This window comes from Giraffa tippelskirchi, chromosome 1, assembly GCF_054371585.1.
Source record: "Giraffa tippelskirchi isolate mGirTip1 chromosome 1, T2T-mGirTip1v1.2.pri, whole genome shotgun sequence".
Lineage (NCBI taxonomy): Eukaryota > Metazoa > Chordata > Mammalia > Artiodactyla > Giraffidae > Giraffa > Giraffa tippelskirchi.
The window spans coordinates 96621467-96646583 of NC_137275.1; the positions used below are offsets into that span (position 1 = coordinate 96621467).

A 25117-nucleotide genomic window follows, 5' to 3' on the forward strand; every position below is an offset into this window, starting at 1 on the left:
TTTTATATTATGTGTTTATAATATTTATGTACATTATCTCATTTAATAGTCATAGTAACTGTAAAGTAAGTACTACTATTGTTTCCATTTCACAGATAAGGAAGTACAGAAACATTAATTAACTAGAATTTCAAGGTAGTAACTGACTTCAGTTCACCACCTTAACCAGCATACTACACTGACATCCTAAAAGTTTTCACATTGGTTGACTAGTGGAAATGCTTGTAAGGGGTAAACAAACAAACAAACAAACAAACAGTTTCTATGATGTAACTTCATATTTGAACATGAATGTAATTCTTATCTACACATTTGAAAAGCCATAATATACTGTTTGAGTTATAGTATAGAGTTTGGGCTTGAAGATTTGAACTAGAATTCAAATAATGATTCTGTACTCAAACACACAAACTTGACAAAAATATTTAATTCATTTAATGAATAAGTATTGAACATCAATGTGTCAGGCACTGTACAAAGTGCTGGAGGTTCTAGGTACTTTTAACAGTGAGCAGGACATCATTGATGGTCCAGTGCTTAAGCACCTGCCTGCCAATGCAGGAGACACAGATTTGATCCCTGGTCCAGGAAGATTTCATATACGGTAGAGCAACCAAGCCCATGTGCCACGACTATTGAGTCCACGAGCTCTAGGGCCCATGAGCCACGACTGCTGAAGCCCATGTGACTAAAGCCTGTGCTCTGCAGCAAGAGAAGCCATTGCTATAAGCCTGCGCACTTGCGATGAAGAGGAGCCCCTGCTCACTACAACTAAAGAAAGTCTGCACACAGCAACGAAGATCCAGCAAAGCCGTAAATAAATTAAAAAAAAACTGTGAACAAACCACTTCCCTGTCCTCATGCTTACCTTCTAGTGATAGGTGAATGTCAATAAACCAACTAGTAAATACATAAACTCTGTCAGAACAGTGATAAGTGTACAGGAGAGATGCTCTGCAAAGTAATAGAAACAAGAAGGGTAGAGTGTTATTATCTTATAGTATATATTAATTTTCTAGGAGCGCTATAACAAAGGAGAAGGCAATGGCACCCCACTCCAGTACTCTTTTGCCTGGAAAATCCCATGGATGGAGGAGCCTGGAAGGCTGCAGTCCATGGGGTCGCTAAGAGTCGGACACGACTGAGCTACTTCACTTTCTCTTTTCCCTTTCATGCACTGGAGAAGGAAATGGCAACCCACTCCAGTATTCTTGCCTGGAGAATCCCAGGGATGGCAGAGCCTGGTGGGCTGCCGTCTATGGGGTCGCACAGAGTCGGACACGACTGAAGCGACTTAGCAGCAGCTATAACAAAGTACCACCAAGCAGGTGGCTTAAACCACAGAAATCTATTGTCTCACAGTGCTGGAGGCTAGAAGTCTGTGATACAGCTCTACAGGGTTGGTTCCTAATGAGGGCTATGGAGATTCTGTTCCATGCTGCTTTCCTGGAGTCTGGTAGTGTGCTGGTTTTTAGGTAGATAATCTCAATCTTTCCCTTAATGTTCACATCCTAGGTGTTCTCCCTATCTATATGTCTATGTCCAAATTTTCCCTTTTAATAAGGGCACTGGTCATATCAGACTGGGTACCCACCCTACTCTAATATGACCTCAACTTATTAATTACATCTGTAATAACTCTGTTTCCAAATACGGTCACATTTTGATATAATAAGGATTCAGATTTCAATATCTGCATTTTAGGGGGTAGGAAGAAGCAGCAGTTAGAACCAGACATGGAACAACAGACTGGTTCCAAATCGGGAAAGGAGTCTGTCAAGGCTGTATATTGTCACCCTGCTTATTTAACTTATATGCAGAGTACATCATGAGAAATGCTGGGCTGGATGAAGCATAAGCTGGAATCACGATTGCCAGGACAAATATCAATAACCTCAGATATGCAGATGACATCACCCTTATGGCAGAAAGTGAAGAAGAACTAAAGAGCCTCTTGATGAAAGTGAAAGAGAAGAGTGAAAAAGTTGGCTTAAAGCTCAATATTCAGAAAACTAAGATCGTGGCATCCGGTCCCATCACTTCATAGCAAATAGACGGGTAAACAATGGAAACAGTGACAGACTTTACTTTTTTGGGCTCCAAAATCACTGCAGATGGTGATTGCAGTCATGAAATTAAAAGACGCTTACTCCTTGGAAGAAAAGTTATGACCAACCTAGACAGCATATTAAAAAGCAGAAACATCACTTTGTCAACAAAGGTCCATCTAGTCAAAGCTATGGTTTTTCCAGTATTCATGTATGGATGTGAGAGTTGGACTATAAAAAAAAGCTGAGTGCTGAAGAATTGATGCTTTTGAACTGTGGTGTTGGAGAAGACTCTTGAGAGTCCCTTGGACTGCAAGGAGATCCAACCAGTCCATCTTAAAGAAAATCAGTCCTGACTATTCATTGGAAGGACTGATGCTGAAGCTGAAGCTCCAATACTTTGGCCAGCTGATGCGAAGAACTGACTCATTTGAAAAGACCCTGATGTTGGGAAAGACTGAAGGCGGGAGGAGAAGGGGATGACAGAGAATGAGATGCTTGGATGACATCACTGACTCGATGGACATGAGTTTGAGTAAGCTCCGGGAGTTCCTGATGGACAGGGAAGCCTGGCATGCTGCAGTCCATGGGGTCGCAAAGAGTCAGACAAGACTAAGCTACTAAACTGACAATTTACCCCATAACAGGGTAATCAGGAAGACCTCACTGATAAGGAGATAGTGGCACAGAGGCTTGAAGGAAGTAAAAGAATGATCCATGCTGATATCTAGGGGAGGAGTGGTCCAGGTACAAAGGACCTGAGACCTGAGTAGGCCTGAGTAAACTGAGTAGCATGCTCAAAACCAAAACATAGAAACAAGGTCAGTGTGGCCATGGTGAGTGAGTGAGGGGATGGCTGGAAATAAAGTTCCAGGGATGGTGGGCAGGAATGGAGGATGGGTTACATAGATCTCATCTTACATCAGAAGAACCAAAGGCCTTGGTTCTTACTCTGAGTGAGAAGGGAAGACACAGGAGGACTTTGAGCCCTTCTAGGTGCTCTGTGTAAGCCACATGTGAGGAGAAAAGGTGGAGAAATACAGACTGTTTAAGACTTTTGCTATCAGGCACATGAAAGATAATGGTGATTTGGATTAGACAGATTGTGGTGGGAACACAGAAGTGGTTGGATTGTGTATGAATTGCTTTTAGAGCAAATGGGGATTGTGAGAACAATAAGGAATTAAAAATATCTCTGAGGTTTTGTCCTGAGCATCTGAAAGGTGGGAAAGCTATACTAGAGCAGTTAATTTGGCAGTGAAAGATAAAAAAAGAGCCTAGTTTTTCCAATTAAAAATAAAAAGGAGCTCAGTTTTGCACATGATCAGTTTGAAACTCTTAGATATCAATCAGGTAGAGGTGAAGACAGTTGGCAATAGGGGTTTGAACTTAATGGAGAAGATTAGAGATGGAGACATACATTTGGAAATACATATCCAAATACAGATTCTATTCAAAACAATGAAACTGTGAGATCCACACCAGAGTTGTCGATTAACAACTGAGATAGAGAAGAAAAGGAGGACCAGAACTGAAGTCTTTGACATTTCAAAGTTTAGAGGTCTGAAAGATGAGGAAGAACAAGTAAAGGAGACTGAGAACAACCAACCAGTGAGGTAAGATGATCAAAAGGGAATGGTGTCCAGAGGCTAAGGGAAGACATTTTCAAGAAGGAAGGGGTGATTTAAAAAACTCTTGTTTAGAGGACAAGCCAAATGAGGACCAAGAATTGACCATTAGACATAGTACTATGGGGATCACTGGGAAGCTTGTCAAGAGAAAGTTTGGTGAAGAAGGTGGAAGAAAGCCTGCCTGGAGTGGGTTCAATGAAGAATGTGAAGAGAGGAACTGGCTATGCTAAAACTTTATAGAGGATCTTGCTGGAAAGCAGTATAGAAATTGAATACTAGCTTGCGGGAGAGAGAAAGGAGGCAGAGGAGGGTGTCTGTGGCAGTCGAAAAATTAAGAGGCAACAAAGCAATCTCTTGAGAGTCATCTTCTTATCATAAAGAGTCATAATAATTCCCACTTCCAGGAGGCAGCTGAGGGAGATAATGATCAGGTGTTGGAAAGCGGTTTGCCCTGTCAATGACAGTGCCAACTGCATTCTTGAGAAATAGTGATGCACACAAGGCTGGCCCCTGTGCGGGAATTGACCTCTCCTGCCACGAGGCCTGGCGCAGACGAAGGTCTGCAAAACCTGGTCCTGCCCTTTCAGTTCTTCACAGTGCTGCAGAAGGCGTGCCATCTGTCTTAGTGAGGATGGGGGCCGTCCCTACCCTGTATAGTAGCTGGAAGATGCTTTCTCATAGTGAAGAAGGTGGGAAGGGAGAAGCTGGATCTTGGGGAAGTTGGAAACGCACAAAGCGTGAAAGACACACGGCTGAAGTCACTTCACTCAGCCAGCTCACATGTGACATAGGTTGAAGTCGCAGTGGCATTTCACACTGCTTTCACTCCAGAAATTAATTCCTCCTTATCAAGAGGGAGTGATTGGCAGAACAAAGAATGCGTGCCTGCGGAAGCTAGCACGCGAAACGGGCGAACACGTTTGAATAGGACGTGTGTGCACGGTATGAATGGAAAAGAGCCGAGCGAGTGTGGCGACGCGCAGGGAAGAGCCGGACGCGCCCCAGAGGCCGGGGGCCTCCCGAGGGAACGTCTGCTTGTGATGCGGGAGCGCCCGCCGAGGAGCCTCCTTATCCCCACCCACCTCCCGAACGCCGGCAGTCAGTGGTGCATATAGACATATTTCTGGGAGCTGTCCATGAGCTCATCGCTTTCCCGGCGATAGCAGCAGCAGCAGCAGCGAGGGAAGCAGCCGCATTTCTCCCGGCGCCGCTAGAATAAGCCCCGCCGCTCGCACATCCAGACACACGCGCGGCGAGCGGCGCCGGGAAGGAGCAGCCGCCGACCCAGCCCCGCGGCCGAGGTCGCGCCCGACCCCGCCCGCCATGGCCCCGAATCTCCCCTCCGGGAGGTAGGTGGGCGCGGGAAGGGGGCGAGAGGCTCCGGCCAGGACTCCCGGCCGGGCCGGACAAGCCCAGGGGGCGACCGCCCCTCGCGCTCTGCGGCGGAGCAGCCGGGCGGGGCGGCGGGCGCGGCGGAGGAGCCTCCTGGCCCGTCTGGGGCCGCGGGCTGCAGGCCCGGCGCTGAGAAGCCTCGAGAGACCCGAGAGACCCGGGCGTGACAGCAGGAAGAAAGCGGAGCACCGGGAAGATGGCTTCTCCCACCTCCCCGGCCCCGGAAGGCGGGGCCTCCACCCCGCCGAACCCGCCGCGGATTCGTCAGGTGGGTGCACGGAGTGCGGGGAGGGGCGCCGGCACCCCATTGTCCTCGCCTCCCCCGAGGACGAGGTCCTCGCCCCCGGTGCAGAGGCTGACGAGTGGGACGGACACTGGCGGTCCTGGCCCAGGACCTTTCTCTGAATCGCCTTTCCTCAGTCTCGCCTCTCACAGGAGCATAGAAACACGCACAGAAACACACACACGCACTCTTAGAAAAACATGTTCTCCAAAACCAGACGTGTAACTTCTGCGCACACATACATACCCACGCAGGCTCAAACACACCCCGCAAACTCATCCCCCCGTCGCGCACAGGGGCACACGCCCAGCTATCACATGACCCACTGCGGTGCTACACCATTAAAAAGGAGCTCGTGGTGCCCTCATGGGGGACATCTACCGTAGACCCCCATCCTCTTGACGACCTTGAGAGGGACTGCTGGCAGCATTCACCTCCCGCCCTCGGGAGAGAAGTAACCGTGTCTGGAGGTTGCTTACCAGTTCTCAACTTTCAGACAGAGCTACACCCAACAATTGCAGCCCTGTATTAGACCTTAGTACTAGAAAGAAAACATGTGTTCCTGTTCTCCCGACGTCTGCAGAGACACTGTTGTCCCCAACAGTGCAAGGGGAGGGCGGGCGGGGATGCACATTTCTTTGGCTGTCTGAATAAGCCCTGTTTTGTTTATATGGTAATATTAAAACATGAGAGTACTCCATCTGGTTGTGATCTGTGATTCGGTATCTAAAAGAGCTCTTTTTCCTCCTTTTTGTGCTACCATTTCATTGTCAGGAGCTATAGCATTAGCACTTTGGGTTATCGCAGTAGTAACGCAAGTGTCAGTGTACCCTGCGCAGAGTAGTGTATGGGTGTGAGAATATGATCCCCTGACTGCCATAGGCAACCTCTTTACCAAAGATAATTGAACTCCTGTTTAGAAATAGGATAAAATTGGATAATGGAGCAGGAAGATCATGTCAAACAGAATGGTATTTCTCCAAGCTGTGGGGAAATTTTGAAGAACCCAGAAGCTTTAGAATTTATGACGTGACAGTAAAATTTGGTTGACACTTAACAAGGTCTTTGCCACATTTGAATTGTAATGTGTATCGATTATGTTATTTTAGGGATAACCTTTGTTTATGTGCATTTTTAATACAATGACTAAAACAAATCAATGTGTCCTTTTTTTTAATGGCCCTCTATGTCTCAATGAACTTGTTAGGGTTTTAAATGCTTATAGAATCCAAGACTCTAATTTTATGACAATACATTTTTAATTGCACTTGGAGCTGTTTTTTTTCCCCTGAAAAACTGTGGTAGCTGGCATCATTACACCTATATTTGTGATATTTAGACATCTAAAAATGAAGGCGAAATTACTATTTGCAATATAAAAAAATCATATCCTACATGAAAAATAATTTTTATTCCTATTTGGCTCACTATGTATGTACGCATGTGTACATAGTTATATAAGCATTGAGGAAGTAAAATATGTTAATTTTAGTAGAATGTAAATACTCATAGGAATCCCTCTGAAGTCTCATTCTATATTTAGGATAATTCTGATTTAAGAAATAGTATTATGAAAATAGCTACTAGAAAAAATTTGCATGAAAGGTCATTGCTGTTTTGCAGAGTAGATACTTTACTTAGAGGACTTCCTAATTAGAAGCTGTGTAAATGACATCATGCTGCAACATACAAGTAATTGATATCATCTGTTCAGCCTTCATTTATATGACCTTACAGAAGCACCTTTTTAGTGATTTGTGCATTAATTTGCATAGGATGTAGAAATGGGTTGCTGGAATTATTGGCCATCTTGAGCTACCTGATTCATTCAGGCAAGTGGAATGGAAGTACTGACAACATCTGACTGCAGCATCACCACTTTCCTGCAAGTGATTTTGAGCAAATCAGAAATTAAAAAAAACAGAAGGAATAACAGTGTTTTCCTGCGAAGCAGTGAAATCTTTTAGTTTCCAATCCTAGTGTATTTTAACTATGTCACTGTTTCCCTGACAAATTTCTCCTTGTTCTTTAGTAATTCTTTTTCCAAATCAATTCTGGACTGAATCAGAATTAAAATAAAACCTGAATTCTTTTCCTCTTTTTAAACCATAATTGACAGAAAAAGTGTTACTGAAAGAACAGAAAAGTCCAAAGGTTGAAGGATTTTAATGAAATACATAGCATGGGTCTTAGCAACAGATAAACTTATTGGTCATCATTTTAATTATATAATAGAAATATTTTTTATTTTTAATAATTTTATTAATTTATGTTATTATTTTTGGCTATGCTGGGTCTTTATTGCTGTGCAGGCTTTTTTCTATTTGCAGTGAGCAGGGGCTGCTCTCTTGGTGTGGTGTGCAGGCGTCTCAGTGCAGTGGCTTCTCTTGTGGAGCTTGGGCTTTAGTGCCCGTGGGCTTCAGTAGTTGCGGCTCCCTGGCTGCGGAGCACAGGCTCAATAGTTGTTGCACAAGGGTGTAGTTGGCCTGCGGCATGTGGGATCTTCCTGGACTAGGGATTGAACCTGTGTCTCCTGAATTGGCAGGTGGATTCTTTACCACCGAGCCAGCAGGGAAGCCCCTAGAAATATATTTTAGAAAGTCTTTCCGTAAATATATATATCTTGTAAATTCGTATTATTTAACTGCTAATTTCAATGAAAATTGCTATGTGAAGACTCATTTATTCAACAAACAGTTATTCAGTACAATGTAATGTTTCATACCCTAAAGATAAAGAAATGAAAAAGATAAAAATCTTATCCATTAGGAGTTGTAGGTGTTTTTAATGAGGACAAGCATTAAAGTAATTGAAATTTGAATTGCCTATGGGAGCCTTTCCACATTATTTAAAAATGTATTTCTCAGCTTTTTGTTTTGATCATTCTTCTAATAGTGAGTCTAATTCATAAACTTGCATATACCTAAAAAGTCATTGTATGACTGAATTAATGTTTACATACATTTGATATGTATTTCATTCTCTTTTAATTACTTAATCTGTTATTAGAATGACATATTGAACAGTATATATTATTTTTACAACTTGATCTTTTAGACAAAGTTTTTGTTTTTTTTTTAGCTTTTGGAAAATGCTGTTGTAGCATGAAATAGCTGAAATAGTCCAGTGCCTTTGCATAGTGCAGTTAAAATCGAGGTTTCCAAAAATGAGACAATCAAGGGAAAATGACCTTCAGCTTCATTCTATCCATAACTATCGTGTTAAGGCAAAGAAAAATTTATTAATATGCTCTGTCTTCTCAGGCTCCTAAGATAATAGATATTTATTTTTTCCTCTTTTAAGAAAGAAGTTATATTTTGTTTATTTTCTATACAAGATAACTATAGTACAGAAGTTTCACTAGTTTTTTAAAACATTTAAGTCAAATTAGCTACCAAACTACAAATTTCCTGGATTTCATTTTGTATTTATTCGTTATTCATTTTCTGAACATAAAAGAAAAGATTAAGAAATGATAACTTTGCAACTAAGTTTTGAAATAGTTTGTCTACATACATCATACATACATCAAGAGATCCATATGATTTCTATGGCTATTGCCTGAAAATTTAAATCAGTTAATTAAATGAGTATTGATTAAGATCTTGCAACTAAGTTTTGAAATAGTTTGTCTACATACATCATACATACATCAAGAGATCCATATGATTTCTATGGCTATTGCCCGAAAATTTAAATCAGTTAATTAAATGAGTATTGATTAAGATCTTGAATTAAGATACTTAGCTAACATCTTTCTGGGCCTTATCATCTTTCTGATGAGCTATGATGAAAAGTGAAAGTGAAAGTCACTCAGTCGAGTCCGAGTCTTTGTGACCCCATGGACTGTATAGCCCATGGAATTCTCCAGGCCAGAATACTGGAGTGGGGAGCCTTTTCCTTCTCCAGGGGATCTTCCCAACCCAGGGATCAAACCCAGGTCTCCTGCACTGCAGGCAGATTCTTTACCAGTTGAGCCACAAGGGAAGCCCAATGAGCTATGATAGGAGTTTCCAAAGCATCGATTACTTTGAGAATTGGAGAGCTGTAAGACATCCTTTTTAATTGGTGCCAGTAAAATTTAGTGTCCTTTTCTTGTTTCTTGATCAGTCCTCCAAGATCTGTGAGTATTAGTGTTATTTCATTTCTGGCAGCAAATCAGTGTTCGTTCTTTCTTTGCTGTAGAAACTCAGAGACATCTCAGATGGTAACAATAAAATATTTACAATGGGCAGATGTGATGCTAAGCAAAGCACAATTTTCCCAACAGTCCTGTGAAGGAGATATTATTATTATTATTCCCATTTTCCAGATGAGAAGTGTGGGTTTAGAGAAACTAACCTACATCCTCAAGGTCTTAGCTAGTAAGTTGCAACTATGCAATGTGGGGATTTAAAACTTGATCTTGATGCCTCATTTCACCCTCACTATTGTTTTTTGGTCTTCCTCTTCTATTTGTGACTATTGGGGGAGATCTTCTTAGTACCTTTGAGCCATGTGTAACCATTCTCAGGAATTCTCCTTTAGTTTGCCTTGATTAACTGTAGGATTTACAACAGAACTGAAACAATTTTCATTATATCAATTCATCAAATGAGAATGATTTGAATTCCATTTCTACTTCTGTATTCTTTAAGACAGCGTTTCTCCAGTTTCATGGCTGCTGAGAGGAGAAACTAAGGTGCTCATTTAGCTCTCGTTTTCCCTGATGTAAAGTGTTAGTCACTCAGTTGTGTCCAACTCTTTGTGACCTGCATGGACTGTAGCCTGCCAGGCTCTTCTGTCCATGGGATTCTCCAGGCAAGAATACTGGAATGGGTTGCCATTCCCTTCTCCAGCAGATCTTCCTGACCCAGGGATCAAACCCAGGTCTTCTGCATTGCAGGCAGATTTTTGACCATCTGAGCCACCAGGAAAGCCCTGGTTTTCTCTGAGTGCTCCTCAATTATTCCTGCTCTTTCCGTGTTGCTCCTGAGTATGAGTTGAGATAATAATTGATTTTGAGAATGAGTTGGATTAATGGAGAATCTTCTTATTCAGGAATAAATAAATAGTAGGCTTTCATTTTCAAGTTTTTCAGTTTCTTCCAGTATTGATTCTATTCTTTGTTTATGCTTGTCAAAGCAAGTTATATTTTTGAATTTTCATGTTATGCAAAGTATTTGAGTTACAAAAAGAGGATTTGTTCCTTTAGACGATGAAAGGATGAGAGAGAGAGAAAAGCAATAAGTGAATATAGGGATTCATTGATATAATTGGTTTCAATCTTTAATTTTTTTAGTTTACATACAATAAAATTCACTTTTTATCTAGTTTGATAAATTTTGACAGAATCTTAGAGTTATGTATCTTATCAGCACAATCTAAGTATAGTACAGTTCTAGCTCCTGGAAACATTCCCTTGTGCTTGTGCCATTGTAGTCAAACAAATCCTCCTACCTTCAGCCTCTGGCAGCCAGTGAGCTGTCCTGTATCCCTATATTTTTGCCTTTCTCAGACTGTTATATAAATGGGTCCATTCAGAACATTACCTTTTGAAACTGTTTTTTTTTTTTTTCCCACTCAGCATAATGTCCTTAATAGCTATCTAACTTCTTGCATCTGTCAATATTTTGTTCCTTTTTTATTATGCAGTAGTATTTCATCATATGAGTGTTTAGCCTTTCAGAAGAAGGACATTTGGGTTCTTTCCAGGTTGGGGCAATTTTGAATAAAGTAGCTATTAAATATTTGTGTAGAGGTTGTAAACATAGATTTTTCATTTCTCTTGGATGTATACCTAGGAATAGGATTGCTGGATCATATAGTAAATATATGTATAACTTTATAAGAAACTGCCAGACTATTTTCCAAAGTGGCTATACTGCTTTTGCACTCCTTCCAGCGATGAATGAGAGTTCCTATTGCTCCACATCTGGTAAGGCCTTTTCCCTTCTTGTTTTAGTCATTCTAATAGATCCACTGAGGTATTTCATTGTGATTTTAATTTGTATTTCTCTAATAACAAATGATGTTCAATGCTTTTGCCAACATTTTCTTTGCTGAGGTGTCCATATATTTTGGCCATCTTTTAAATTGAGTTGTTGTTTTCCTTTTGTTGAGTTGAGTTTTTTATATATTCTGGAGACAAGTTCTTTGTTAGATATATGACTTGATATTTTCTCTTTGTCTATTTCTCCTCTTTTAATTCTCTTTCTCTAGCAAGTTTTTTTTTTATTTTGATCAAGTCCTATTATCAGTTTTTCCTTTAATGAGTTGTCCTTTTGTTGTATCTAAGAACTCTTTCTCTAACCCAAAGTCACAAAGATTTTCTCTTATTTTTAAAAATTCCTATCATTTTAACATTTGTTTGTCAGTCACTTTGAGCTGATTTTTGCAAAGTGTCATTCAAGGGTTCTTTTTTTTTGGTCATGCCATGTGGCACTTGGAATCTTACTTTCCTGATCAGGACTTGAAGTTGTACCCCCTGCATTGGGAGAACCACTGGACCTCCAGTGATGTCTCCTAATAATTCTTTTTCTTTTTTTATTTTCATTACAGATTAAGTTTTTATTATGGACTAAGAGATTTTGTTATTTTGTTGTTTAGTCATTAAGTCTTATCTGAATCTTTGTGATCCATGGACTGTAGCCCGCCAGGTTCCTCTGTCCATGGGATTTTCCAGGCAAGAATACTTGACCCAGTAATTCTTAAAATCACTTAAATGACCAGACTTCCCTGGCAGTCCAGTGGTTAAGAAGCCACCTGCCAATGCAGGACACACAGGTTGGATCCCTGGTCTGGGAAGGTTCCACCTGCCATAGAGCAGCTAAGACCATGTGCCACAACTACTGAGCCCTTGCTCTGGAGCCTGTGTGCTGCAGCTACTGAAGCCCACACACCTAGAGCCCGGAGTTCTGCCACCATGAGAGAAGCCACTGAAATGGAATCCCATACATCACAAGAAGAGGAGCTCTGGCTTGCTGCAACTAGAGAAAGCCCACTTGCAGCAACAAAGACCCAGCACAGCCAAAAAAGAAATCACTTAACGACCAATATGTGTAGCAACTTGGAAAGCAGATAATCCGTATTTTAGATTTCAGATTAGTTAAGTGGATGCACAAAGACTACAAATAGTTATTTCAGGATTACCTGGCAAATGAAGGCAGTCTGAACAGAGCCCTGATTAGTTAATTATTTGCTCTTTATCCAGTGAAAAGATATTGTATTTTAAACAAGAGATCAATCAATCACATTTTCAATTTTAACTATCATTTGGTGGAAGGTTACTAATAATGTAACTCTCCATTACATTTTCACTTGGATATAAAAAGTATATACTTGGATATATAAAAAGTAGCTCTCAAAATGAGAAATCAAATTTATTTTCAATTGTCACCTGTAGGATATACCTTAGTGGCCATTTAAAGAGATAACTTCCTCAGATTTTCCAAAAGAAAAGCCATTGTTCTATAAAATTACCTGTAGTTCATTTGGAAAATTCTTCCTAAAAAGGATGTTAGGTCTATCCCTGCTCTCCAAAATCTTACAGTCCTCTGGAAGAAGATATCAAGCAGTTACATAGCTTGCTATAATACAGATAGAATATGGTAAGTATAATAATAGAGTACAAAATACTATGGGAGGAAGATAAAAGAAGTTTATTTTGGTTGGAGGAAATCATATTAGGTTTGGTGAAACAGTTGAAATTTGAGTTGAATAGTGAAGAATGGATTTCATTTTGACAGGTAGAGATTAGATAAAAAGCATTTCAGATCCAGAATAAACAGCAAGAAGAGACACATAGAGATGGAAAAATATTAGAGGGTAGGCAGAATGGTTAGTAATCAATCCCAATTGGCTACAGAGTAGGAGACAAGGAGTGTTTAGTGAAAGACAAAACTTGAAAGAAAATTGGTATGATATCATGGAGAGTCTTCAATTTACCTGAGTTTGGACTTTATTCTTTAGCATATGAATACTCCTGCTAGGGTTTGGCTTTATTGTCCACCTCTCTCTCATCCCCAGATAAAAGCTACCTTCAAATAAAATCATCATCTTCATCATCACCTAATCATGGATATGCCATATTTTCACAATCTTGTGAATAAAAGTTACTTTAGGAAGCATTGCTATTTTCATCTATTTTGTAACATAAAATCTAAGGAAAACAATATGTTTACTCTCTGCACAGATAACTTCATGCCAAGCTCCCTTAGATTCTCTGTGTCTTTTGATCAGATTGCCTTTTCTTGAATAAAAAATTTTGGAGCTTTTGCTGCATGTTGGGATTTTAGTTGAGAGACTAATTTATTTCAAAGACTAAACAATAATGAATTTAAAATTATAGCTGTCACTGAGATGCTTTTGTGCAAATGTAACTTGTAGAACACTCAGGAAAAAAAAATGAGCATTTTAGTAGTTATTGCTTATCTGGTTTGTCTCATTTGAGCACCAGAATCTTGACTGATGTCTGAGAATTAGACTAGATTTTTTTTGTAACAATGCTTGCAAAAAGTTCTTTAGTTCAGGACTTTACAAAGGTAATAAAAGAATACATAGGGAATAATGGAACTCGCAAGAGAGAAAGAAAATTACCTGTATTTAAAGCTACAGTAAGTTAAGCATATCCTTGCAATTATTAATACTCTTCAGTCGGGTTTTATATGAAGTTCTGTGCTTCTTCAGTATCTCTCAGTCCTGTCTGGATTTCCTTTCTTCCAGATAGAGCCTGATCACATTCTGAATCCCATATCTTTCCCAGTAGTGTTTGTGCTGTTGTTGATAAATTCTTTAAGGTCATTGTCATTATCTGTATGTTAATGTTATTTGATGCTGTGTTTTTAATTTGGAAATTGTTAATTAATTTTGTTAAAAATTAATTTAAACGTTACTCAAAGTACTAAGTTTTATCCTCTGATTTGTGGACCATTTTGCCACTGTCACTTTATAAATCTTCTACTGTTATATATCTGTTATCCTGTTGATGATAGGTCTCCAATCAATGTCTTCTGTCTTGAGAATGTGTATTTGGCCATGATCACCATTTGGGGAGCTGTAGGTGATGGGAAGTTTATTTTAAGTTACAGCTTACCTTACTAGGTCATTTCTGGATGAGAATTCAAGCTCAAAACAGACCTCATTGGGCAGAATGATGGTCCTTCCAATATCACATGTGACCAGGAGCAGAGTCTGTGGGGATGTGCTCAAGTTTAGGGAATGGAAGCCCAGCAGTCAGTCAAAGGTGTGATCATGCTCAGTGAGAATGGTATCTCACAGCTGAAAAAAATTAGAGGAAATATCAAGATCTGAGTTCTTGGCAAGTGCTTCATCTGGGTTTAATTTTTTTCTTTTAATGGAAATTAAACATTCTTTTATTTTACCGGAGAAGGTCTGAAAACAGTTTTGTTCTTTTAAATGCTTTGTTTCACATAGGCTGAAGTAGTAACAAATCTCCTCAAATCTTCTACACTATATTTGTTTATTATTTATTGTAATTTTTTTGGCTATGCTGCATCGCATGTGGAATCTTGGTCGCCTGAACAGGATTGAACCCGCATGCCCTGCAGTGGCATCGTACACTATCTTTATATATAAGTTATATCTCAACACTTTTCCTTTATAATAGATGGTGACTTGCCAGCCACTTAGTATTAAAAATCAAACTCCAGGAAATGCAATTTTTCAAATCCATTAACTTGTATTCAACTCTTATGGTAATAAGTGTAGAAGGATCATGTCATTTTTCTGCAGTGTATGAGCTAATATATTGCATTTATCTGACCTTTTTTCTGACTGTCCTAAGGATAGGCTTATAAAACTAAAAGAAATCTTCCCACAGATTTTGTGAATACTGTGTTTCTCTTTTGATGTCCGTCTTTGCTTTAATATCATAGGGTTATTTCACCCTAGTTTATTTTGGGATCAGGCAAGTCAAATAAACCTTTTCTGGAACTGGGTTTAACCTGGTTTAACCAATTTGCTGCCCCATGTAATGACTGATAGTCATAAACACAAGCAGGAATATTAGATGCATGATTTTGTGATATTGCTTAAATTGTGTAAGCTTATAAATTTAAGAGTAACAGATATAGTTAATGTAAATTTTATGGGCTAATCACTTTCATAATGCCAGTTTAAAAAGAAAAATATTTATTTTATACATTTGCACTATTGAGCTAAAAAATAATACTCAGTAAATCAGTATATTTAGTATTATTCATTATCCATGATAGTTATCAAGTATTTGTATAACTTTGTTAGTTCTCATAGATTGTATTTAGATACCAATGAATGCCTTAAGAAAACATGAATTTATAAATATAAATAGCTAAAATGTACAAGAGTAAGAGTCTGTTGACTAAATCAGACTACTATTTGGATAAAAGACCTTGCATGTCAACTTAGAAAGTCCTATCTCTATTTTTGATAAAAGCTTAGATTGTTGTTTCACTGAATTAATTCTTTCATCTGAGTACAAAATGTTTTATTCATGAATGCCTCTTTTATAGCTATCTTCTTCAGTTATAAAAGAAAACCAAGAACACACCTCTACTTCTGAACATCATATTTTGACATATTCTTGCTTTTTTCTTATTTCAGAAGAGTTATCCTGACTTCAGTCACACTCCTTTTGCTTATCCTAGGACTTGACTATGTCCAGGAGGTGCTTTTCTTTTTTTCCCAGTTTTTTTCATCTTCATTGTTATAGAGACTGGGGCAGGGATGAGCCTGATGGTGAGGTTAAGGAAACCCAACTGCTGTGGATAGAAGGATGCTTCGGTTGAGAATTGAGCAAACTGACCGCCATAATCCTAGACTTCTTAGAAGTACTGATTCTGTTGAACTTTCTCTCCTTCCTGAAACTCTTCCTGATACGACTGTAGAGCCCCATTCATATGTTTAGATTAACTCCTCTGAAGTAATGGTGTTCACACTTAACTCAGCCTGAGTGTGTGCTAAGCTCTGTGACAAGTGCTCTACATGTATTATCTCGTTTCACTCTCCCATCCATTGTATAAGGTAGGTACAATAATTATCCCAATTTAAATTATCCCAGTAATCATGCCGATTAAACTGAGGCTTAGTATTAATAGTTTGCTCAAGATCACACACTAAGTAAGTGGCAGAGTGAGGGATTCATACTCAACATGTGTTAAGCAGAATGCTTGTCTTTAAACAGAGCCTGTGATACCACCTCTTCATGCCAGATGCCTTAGTAGTGACCGGAAATACAGAGGTGAAAACACCTCAGACACAGAGGTGAAAACATTAAGTACTCACGGAACTTACTCCGTAGTTCTGTGGGAAACATGTTAAAGGGAAAACAAACTAAACAGTTGTTGTTGTTCAGTCACTCAGTTGTGTCTGACTCTTTGTGACCCCATGGACTGTAGCATGCGAGGCTTCCCTGTCCTTCACTGTCTCCCAGAATTTGTTCAAACGCATGTCCATTGAGTCGATGATGCCATCCAACCATCTCATCCTCTGTCGATCCCTTCTCCTCCTGCCCTCAGTCTTTCCCAGCGCCAGGGTCTTTTCCAATGAGTCAGTCCTTTGCGTCAGGTGGCCAAAGTATTGGAGCTTCAGCATCAGTCCTTTCAATGAATATTCAGGAGTGGTTTCCTTTATGATTGATTGGTGTGATCTCCTTGCTGTCCATGGGACTCTCAAGAGTCTTCTCCAACAACATAATTAAAAAAAAACATCAATTCTTTGGTGCTCAACCTTCTTTATGGTCCAAATTTTACATCCATACATGACTACTGGAAAAACCATAGCTTTGACTAGATGGACCTTTGTTGGCAAAGTGATGTCTCTGCTTTTCAAAATGTTATCTAGGTTTGTCATAGTTTTTCTTCCAAGGAGCGTCATTTAATTTCATGGCTGGAGTCACTGCCCGCAGAGATTTTGGAGCCCAAGAAAGTCTGTTACTGTTTCCACTTTTTCCCTATCTATTTGCCATGAAGTGATGGTACAGAGACATGACTAAGATAGGGAATTCCAGGCAGAGGAAAAGCAGATGCAAAGGCATGAAGGTAGCAAGCATATTGCATTTTAGGAAGTTATCAGCAGTCCTGAATGGCTGGAACAGTGTTTGGGGGAGGTCACAGGAGATGAGACTGGTGAGTCAGTCTGGAGCCAGATCATAAAAAGCTTTACTTATTATCATGACTGATTTGTTGTTTTGTGCCTAGTGTTTCCCCAGGCACTTCTTTATCATTCTCCTCTATCACTTCCTCTTCCTTCCCTTGTTATCTAGATATTCGTGTCTCTCAGAGTTCTGCTTTCTATCTTTGAGTTTCTTCTTTTATGTATTTATACTTCTTCCCAGATCCAATCATCCAGCCCTATAGCCTCCACTGAAATTCTCATCTTTCTTTTATCTCTATCTTCCACCCACTCTTGAGTTAATATTTTCATCTGACCTTTGTAAACTTTCTCCTTTTTATTCTTCAGATCCTTCAAAATTCAGTTCAGTTCAGTTCAGTCGCTCAGTTGTGTCCGACTCTTTGCAACCCCATGGACTGTTGTTCCATGTCCAGTTCTAACTGTTGCTTCCTGAAAGTGAAAGTGAATGTGAAGTCGCTCAGTCGTGTCTGACTCTTTGTGACCCCATGGACTGTAGCCTACCAGGCTCCTCTCTCCATGGGATTCTCTAGGCAAGAATACTGGAGTGGGTTGCCATTTCCTTCTCCAAGGGATCTTCCCAACCCAGGGATTGAACCTGGGTCTCCCGCATTGCAGGCAGACACTTTAATCTTCCTGACCTGCATACAGATTTCTCAGGAGGCAGGTCAGGTGGTCTGGTATTCCCATCTCTTTCAGAATTTTCCACAGTTTGTTGTGATCCACACAGACAAAGGCTTTGGCATAGTCAGTAAAGCAAAAATAGATGTTTTTCTGAAATTCTCTTGCTTTTTTGATGATCCAGCGGATGGATGTTGGCAATTTGGTCTCTGGTTCCTCTGCCTTTTCTAAATCCAGCTTAAACACCTGGAAGTACATAGTTCACATACTGTTGAAGCCTGGCTTGGAGAATTTTGAGCATTACTTTGCTAGTGTGTGAGATGAGTGCAATTGTGTGGTAGTTTGAGCATTCTTTGGCATTGCCTTTCTTTGGGATTGGAATGAAAACGGACCTTTTCCAGTCTGTGGCCACTGCTGAGTTTTCCAAATTTGCTGGCATATTGAGTGCAGCACTTTCACAGGATCATCTTTAAGGATTTGAGATGGCCTTCAAACTTAATATGTCTAAAAAGATATCACTGTTTGCTCCCCACCTCACAAAAAGTCTCACATATATGGACTAGATTTAAGGGAAAAACTAGAGGTTGGTTTTATAATGTATTTTTAATAATTAAGGTATATCAGAGCACTTTACTATGTAATGAATAACTCATATAGGTGTTGTCTAGAGATTATGTTGGCAAATGGAAAAACCATTATGTTCTGGAAAAGGACTTACATTTGGCTATGACTATTTGTGAGAGATGAAGGATGTAACAAGTCCATGATTAAGAAGTTTTGCTTCCCTGTTGTTTTTCTGAGAAGTTATATGGGGTTGTCTCCTATTTTAAAAAATCCTCTACTGTACCTGTATCAACTTTGTGGCTTCCTTTTACTCTCTTTTTTTCAGTTCAAAAGCCCATGCTCCCAGGCCACTCTGAAGGTTAGGTACATGGAAGGTATGGTAGGAGAAGGATGCTGAGGAGAGGGTAGGACAGAAGATGAAGAGTTCCCTTGTGCCTCTTCAGACTGAGTTTGCTGTTGTGATGAAGGTAGCAGAGATTCCTGTATCATCTTGGAGCAGATTAGGAGTTTGGCTGCTCTGAGGAAGGCAGTGTCATTGTTTGAGTAAGTGAATCACCTGGGGTCACACTAATCTAAACTCAGGGCATCTAGAGTGATTTAAATGAGTTTCTCCTAGAAGAGAAGTAAAAGGGTCAGAGAGGGAGTATGCATCGCTTGCATGCATTATTATTGGACTTCATTGGTTGTCCTCAAATTTCTTAGGAAGAAGTGTAATCTCTTAAAGGGTTTTGTTTTATTAACTTTTTAATTTTTTTTTTTTTTTTTTAGTTTATTTGTGTTGGCTGCACTCCGTCTTCATTGTTTCCCCTGGGCTTTCTCTAGTTGTAGCACATGGGCTTCTGACTGTGGTGGCTTCCCTTATGGCGGAGCACAGGCTCTAGAGTGTAGGTGCTCAGTTGCTTCACAGCAATGTGGAATCTTCCCAGATGAGGGATCAAACCCGTGTCCCCTGCAGTGGCAGGTGGATTCTTAACCACTAGACCACCAGGGAAATCCTTGTTTCATTAACTTTTATGTCCGCCCTTTCCTGTATCTGCACACATATTGTTTGAATGATTTTTAACTAGGCACCCCCATTCTGTATGCTCTAAGTTGCTTCAAAGCTGGCAGGGGACATTTCCTGCAAACATAATGTAGTTGCGGTATACCTTCTATTTGGTCAACTCTCTCTCTTTTTAAAAAATCTTTTAAAATTTATTTTGAATTGGAGGATGATTGCTTTACAATCTTGTGTTGGTTTCTGCTACACACCAATGTTAATCAGCTATTAGTATACATATATCCCCTCCCTCTTGAGCCACCCTCCCACCCTCCACCCCATTCCACCGCTCTAGGTTTCAACTCTGTTTTAACTCACCCTTACTTCTGGTTCCCAAAGCTTATAAATTTGAATCGCCTAATAGTCTCTCTCTCTCTCTCTCTTTCTTTGCAAATGATGAAGTTATGGTCTACATTCATAGCCATTTAATGGAAGAATTTACCTAAAACACACACAAGACAAATACATACACATCATTTAAGGTATTTCACCTAATTGTGCCCTAAGCCATACAGATATCTACTGTTTAGCTCACTAGGAGGCTGAAGTTATCCATCCCAAGATGGTTGGTTCAGTGGGTCAATAAGGTGATCAGTGATTGAAGCTTCTCTAGGCCCTCTGTTTTTCAGTCCTCAAGTGTTATGTCATCTCTCTTGATTACAAGATGGTTGCCACAATTCCAAGCATCATGTCTTTGTGTAATAGCTAAAGCCAAAAGCAAGGGTGGGGGAAGGTGGTAGCCTGGTCTTCCTCTGGCTGTGCCTCCTTCTTATAAGGGAGGGAAATCTTTCCTAGGAGCCATCCTGCAAAAGCCTCCTTTCATTTCATTGGTATAACTGGATCATGTGCCTGCCTACCCTTTGAAAAAATCCCTAAAAATGAACAGGATGGCATTTGATTGGGTACATTGTCATCCAACCAAAATGGCTGGGAAAAATTAGAGAAATGTGTTTGGTAGTCAACCAACAAATCTGCCACATATACATAGATAGAATTCCATTGAATTTTAAACCTCATAAATCTGCAGTTAACTTACTGGATATTTACCATCCTTAGATTTAAAGGGTGTTATCTTATATCAATATATATCTGTATATCTATCTATCTCATAGATATGTATATCTATATATCTATATCTATCTATATCTATCCATCTATCTCATATATATATATCTACCTCAATGGAAGGAAAAGTTGTTTTTAAATTCTTTTTTCTGTTTAGCTATTGCTATAAGGACTTTTGTGGTTGGTGTTTCCATGGTGATCAAAAACATTGTCATCTAAGAGCATTTCTTTAGAACTTAACCACAAAAGACACAGTTTAGATGATGATCACAGGAACAATGAATATGGTTCTTGACAACTGCTTAGTATGTGTTTTGAAAGAGTTTATTCTTCAGTTGGATGTGATGTATGAATTACGTTACTGAAGTTATATCTACTTTTAAATTTTAAAATGTCATCAACAGTAATAAGAGTCTCAATTTTATATTCAAACTTCTGAGAGAATCTGTTAGAGATGGTCTATCTAATAATTCTTATATTAAATATACTCTTATCTTTTCAATTTCAAAGTTATACTGAGATAAATGAAATTTCTTAGGTGGGCTATCATTAGCTTATTCAACAAATTTTTTGGATGCCTAATGTGTATCAGACAGTATTATAGGTTTTGGGAATATAACACTGACAAAAATGAGGTCCTTGCTCTCACAGAGTTTATATAATAATAGGTAAAAAAGGTAGGAGATAAAGACATAAAAATAAATATGTATGATCTCACTGGCATTAGGATGACTGACATCAAAAAGCAGAAAATAGTGTTGGTGAGGATGTACAGAAATTGAAACCCTGTGCACTGCTGATGGGAATGTAAAATGGTGCAGCTGCTATATGAAACAGTATGGCAGTTCTCAAAAAGTTAAAAATAGAATTATCATATGATCCAGCAATCCCACTTCCAGGTATGTAACCAAAAGAATTGAAAGTGGGAACTTGAACAGGTATCTGCACACTTGGGTTCAAAGTAGCGTTAGCCAAAAAAGTGAAAGCAACTCAAGTGTCCATCAGTGGAATAATGGATAAATAAAAAAATCTATACACATATATATAGGGCTTCTCAGGTGGGGCTAGTGGTAAAGAACCTGTCTGCCAATGCAGGGGACATAAGAGACTCAGGTTCGATGCCTAGGTCAGGAAGATCCCCTGGAGGAGAGCATGGCAACCCTCTCTAGTATTCTTGCTTGGAGAATCCCATGGACAGAGAAGCCTGTCAGGCTACAGTCCATAGGGTCGCAAATAGTGAGACATGACTGAAGCGACTTAGCATGCACCATGCTACATGTATATATGTGTTTATGTATAGAGCCATCTCGTAGTATCCATAGGGTATCAGTTTCAGAACCCCCTCAGATATCAAAATCCGCGGATGCTCATGTCCTTTGTATAAAATGGTGTAGTATTTGCATATAATATGCACATCCTTCCGTATTCTTTATATCATCTCTAGAATACTGGTAACACCCAATATAGTGTAAATGCTATGTATTTAAATAGTTGCCTGCCCTGTGTCAAATTCACAGTTTGGTTTTTAGAAGTTTCTGGAAAATTTTTTTGAATATTTTCAATCTGGTTGAGTGAATCATGGACTTAGAACCTTGGATATGGAGGGCCAACTGTACGTGAAATGGAATATTATTCAGCCTTAGCAGAAAGGACTCTGACATGTGCTGCAATATGGATGAACCTTGAAGACACTGTTAAGTGAAATGAGCCATCCACAAGAAGACAAGTACCCTCTGATTCTGCTTATATGAGGTATCGTCAGATTCAGAGACAGAAAGTAGAGTGGTGTTTTCCAGGACCTGTAGGGAGGGGAAGTGGGAATATTGTTTATTGAATATAAAGTTTCAGTTTGGGAAGATGAAAAGAATTTTGGAGATCGGTTGCACAACAATGTAAATAATAGTTAAAATGGTACATTTTATGTGTAGTTTACTACAGTTAAAAAAAATAAAGTATCAGGTGGTGATAAGGGCTATTGAAAAGATAAAACGAGATGATTGTGGGAGCACAAGGGAGGTTGGGAAGGTGTGAACTGTTATTGTACATTTGGTGGTCAGAGAAGACCACCCTAATGAGTGACTATCAGGCAGAGGTATGGAATATCTGAAGGAGGGAACATACATCTGGGAGAAGAGCATTTTAGGCAGATGTTAAAGCAAATGGGAATGGTCAAAGGTAGGGCCAGTTTTTGTTTCGGGAACAGGGAGCTTGGCAGTATAGCTCAAGCAAAGTAGGTGAGGAGTAGAGTGGTAGAATGAAATCTCAGAGGGGTGGGGTTGAATAGATCATGTTTCAGGTTATGACACTGAGTATGTATAAATGCATCCTTGTATGAATAAAATATGGGTATTATATTTCTCTGTGATTGCAGGCATAGTGTTGGTTTTTTTAAAAGCAGATGATTGTATTGATCGAAATCGTATGTTTCCCCTCTCTACACCTCTGCGGTTAACAGATAAACATTCGTATTGGCTCACATACTCCCTGAACTAAATTCGTATGATTCTTTCTCATCCCTTCAAACCCCCCATGCTAGAATTTCTTCAGAGTCATAAATTAAGCTTATTTTGAGAATTCTATTATTGTGAAAGTAAAAATAACGAAAATCAAAGTATCAGCCTTACTGATTTCAGTATTATGAGTCATTCACTGGGCAATATATACTAAGGTGGGTTTTCTCAGTGTTTATAAATATCTAGCTAGAGCTTACTATGGATTCTATATATGAAATTAAATAATACATACATGGCTCAGTATATAGTAGTTGTTGTAGGGTGAATTATTGTCAAAATACCATTATATAAGCTAACCCAAATTTTTACATGGAACTGAAAAAAATGAAAACCAAACCAAAAAACTCAGATAATTATGAAGTGATTTGTGATAATGGAGCAAACCTAAGGTTTAGCCTCAAAAGATGAGGGAGGTTAAGTGTATATGTTATGTTATTTCCTAGATGTATACCCTTTGGAAAGTTACGAGTCCCCTCTGAGCCTCAGTTTCTTCACTTGGGAATAATATCCATTCACACGGTTGCTGTAAAGATTCGCTGAGACATTGTAAGTGAAGCGTGTGGGATATATGATTAATTGTTATGAAGTTATAAATCATATATCATAAATCAGTTCAGTTTAGTTCAGTTGCTCAGTCATGTCCGACTCTTTGCAACCCCATGAATCGCAGCACGCCAGGCCTTCCTGTCCATCACCAACTCCTGGAGTTTACCCAAACTCATGTCCATCGAGTTGGTGATGCCATCCAGCCATCTCATCCTCCTTCTCCTTCTGCCCCCAGTCCTTCCCAGAATCAGGGTCTTTTCCAATGAGTCAACTCTTCGCATGAGGTAGCCAAAGTATTGGGAGTTTCAGCTTCAACATCAGTCCTTCCAATGAACACCCAGGACTGATCTCCTTTAAGATGGACTGGTTGGATCTCCTTGCAGTCCAAGGGACTCTCAAGAGTCTTCTCCAACACCACAGTTCAAAAGCATCAATTCTTTGGCACTCAGCTTTCTTCACCATCCAACTCTCACATCCATACATGACCACTGGAAGAACCATAGCCTTGAGTAGACGGACCTTTGTTGGCAAAGTAATGTCTCTGCTTTTTAATATGCTGTCTAGGTTGGTCATAACTTTCCTTCCAAGGAGTAAGCGTCTTTAAATTTCATGGCTGCAATAACCATCTGCAGTGACTTTGGAGCCCAAAATGATATATCATAAATAATATCACTCAAATAGAAATCAGTCATGCATTTGCAGTGGCTCTACTCTGGCTTCCCTGGTGGCTCAGAGGGTAAAGCGTCTGCCTGCAATGCGGGAGAGCTGGGTTCGATCCCTGGGCCAGGAAGATCCCCTGGAGAAGGAAATGGCAACCCACTCCAGTATTCTTGCCTGGAGAATCCCATGGACGGAGAAGCCTGGTAGACTACAGCCATGGGGTCACAAAGAGTCGGACACGACTGAGCGACTTCACTTCTTCACCTCTACTCTATCTAGGAGGGAATAAGGGTGGAAATCCTACTAGAAGTGGCAGAAACATTGGGGGAATCTGTCTTGAGCTGTATTCCATAGTAAACATAGTATTTTAGTTATACGGTATGTTTTGGGAGGCTTCCTTGGAAGTAGGATTCCCTGAGCACCATTATAAATTTAGTTATTCTGAATATTATAGAGTATTTTAATGATTCAAAATCAGAGAAAATGCTGTCATATATATTATATTAGTATATTTAGTAACTAATATCTGTATATTGTGTGTATGTGTATATATATATATATATATATATATATGTATAGATATAGATAGATAGATAGATAGTGGTAACCAAGTGCCAGACACTTTTATAATGCTTTATATGCAGTGG

The 25117-nt window shown here is 39.5% G+C and overlaps 1 long non-coding RNA gene across 6 annotated transcripts in view; it reads right to left on the minus strand.

Annotated features, from left to right (window-relative positions):
• The window catches only part of LOC145504083 (uncharacterized), a 32667-nt gene extending 11703 nt beyond the window's left edge, over window positions 1–20964 (minus strand). For 2 of the 6 annotated variants that reach the window (XR_014052089.1, XR_014052095.1), the window contains exons 1-5: window positions 20222–20347; window positions 20005–20128; window positions 14428–14612; window positions 12816–12889; window positions 869–954 (exon numbers count right to left, since the gene is read on the minus strand). This is a non-coding gene — a long non-coding RNA (uncharacterized LOC145504083). Of the gene's footprint in view, window positions 1–868; window positions 955–12815; window positions 12890–13280; window positions 13373–14427; window positions 14613–20004; window positions 20129–20221; window positions 20348–20863 lie in introns of those variants that run through there. The other 4 variants (XR_014052077.1, XR_014052101.1, XR_014052067.1 and 1 more) reach the window with 3 other exon arrangements.
• Window positions 20965–25117: the final 4153 nt, after the last annotated feature.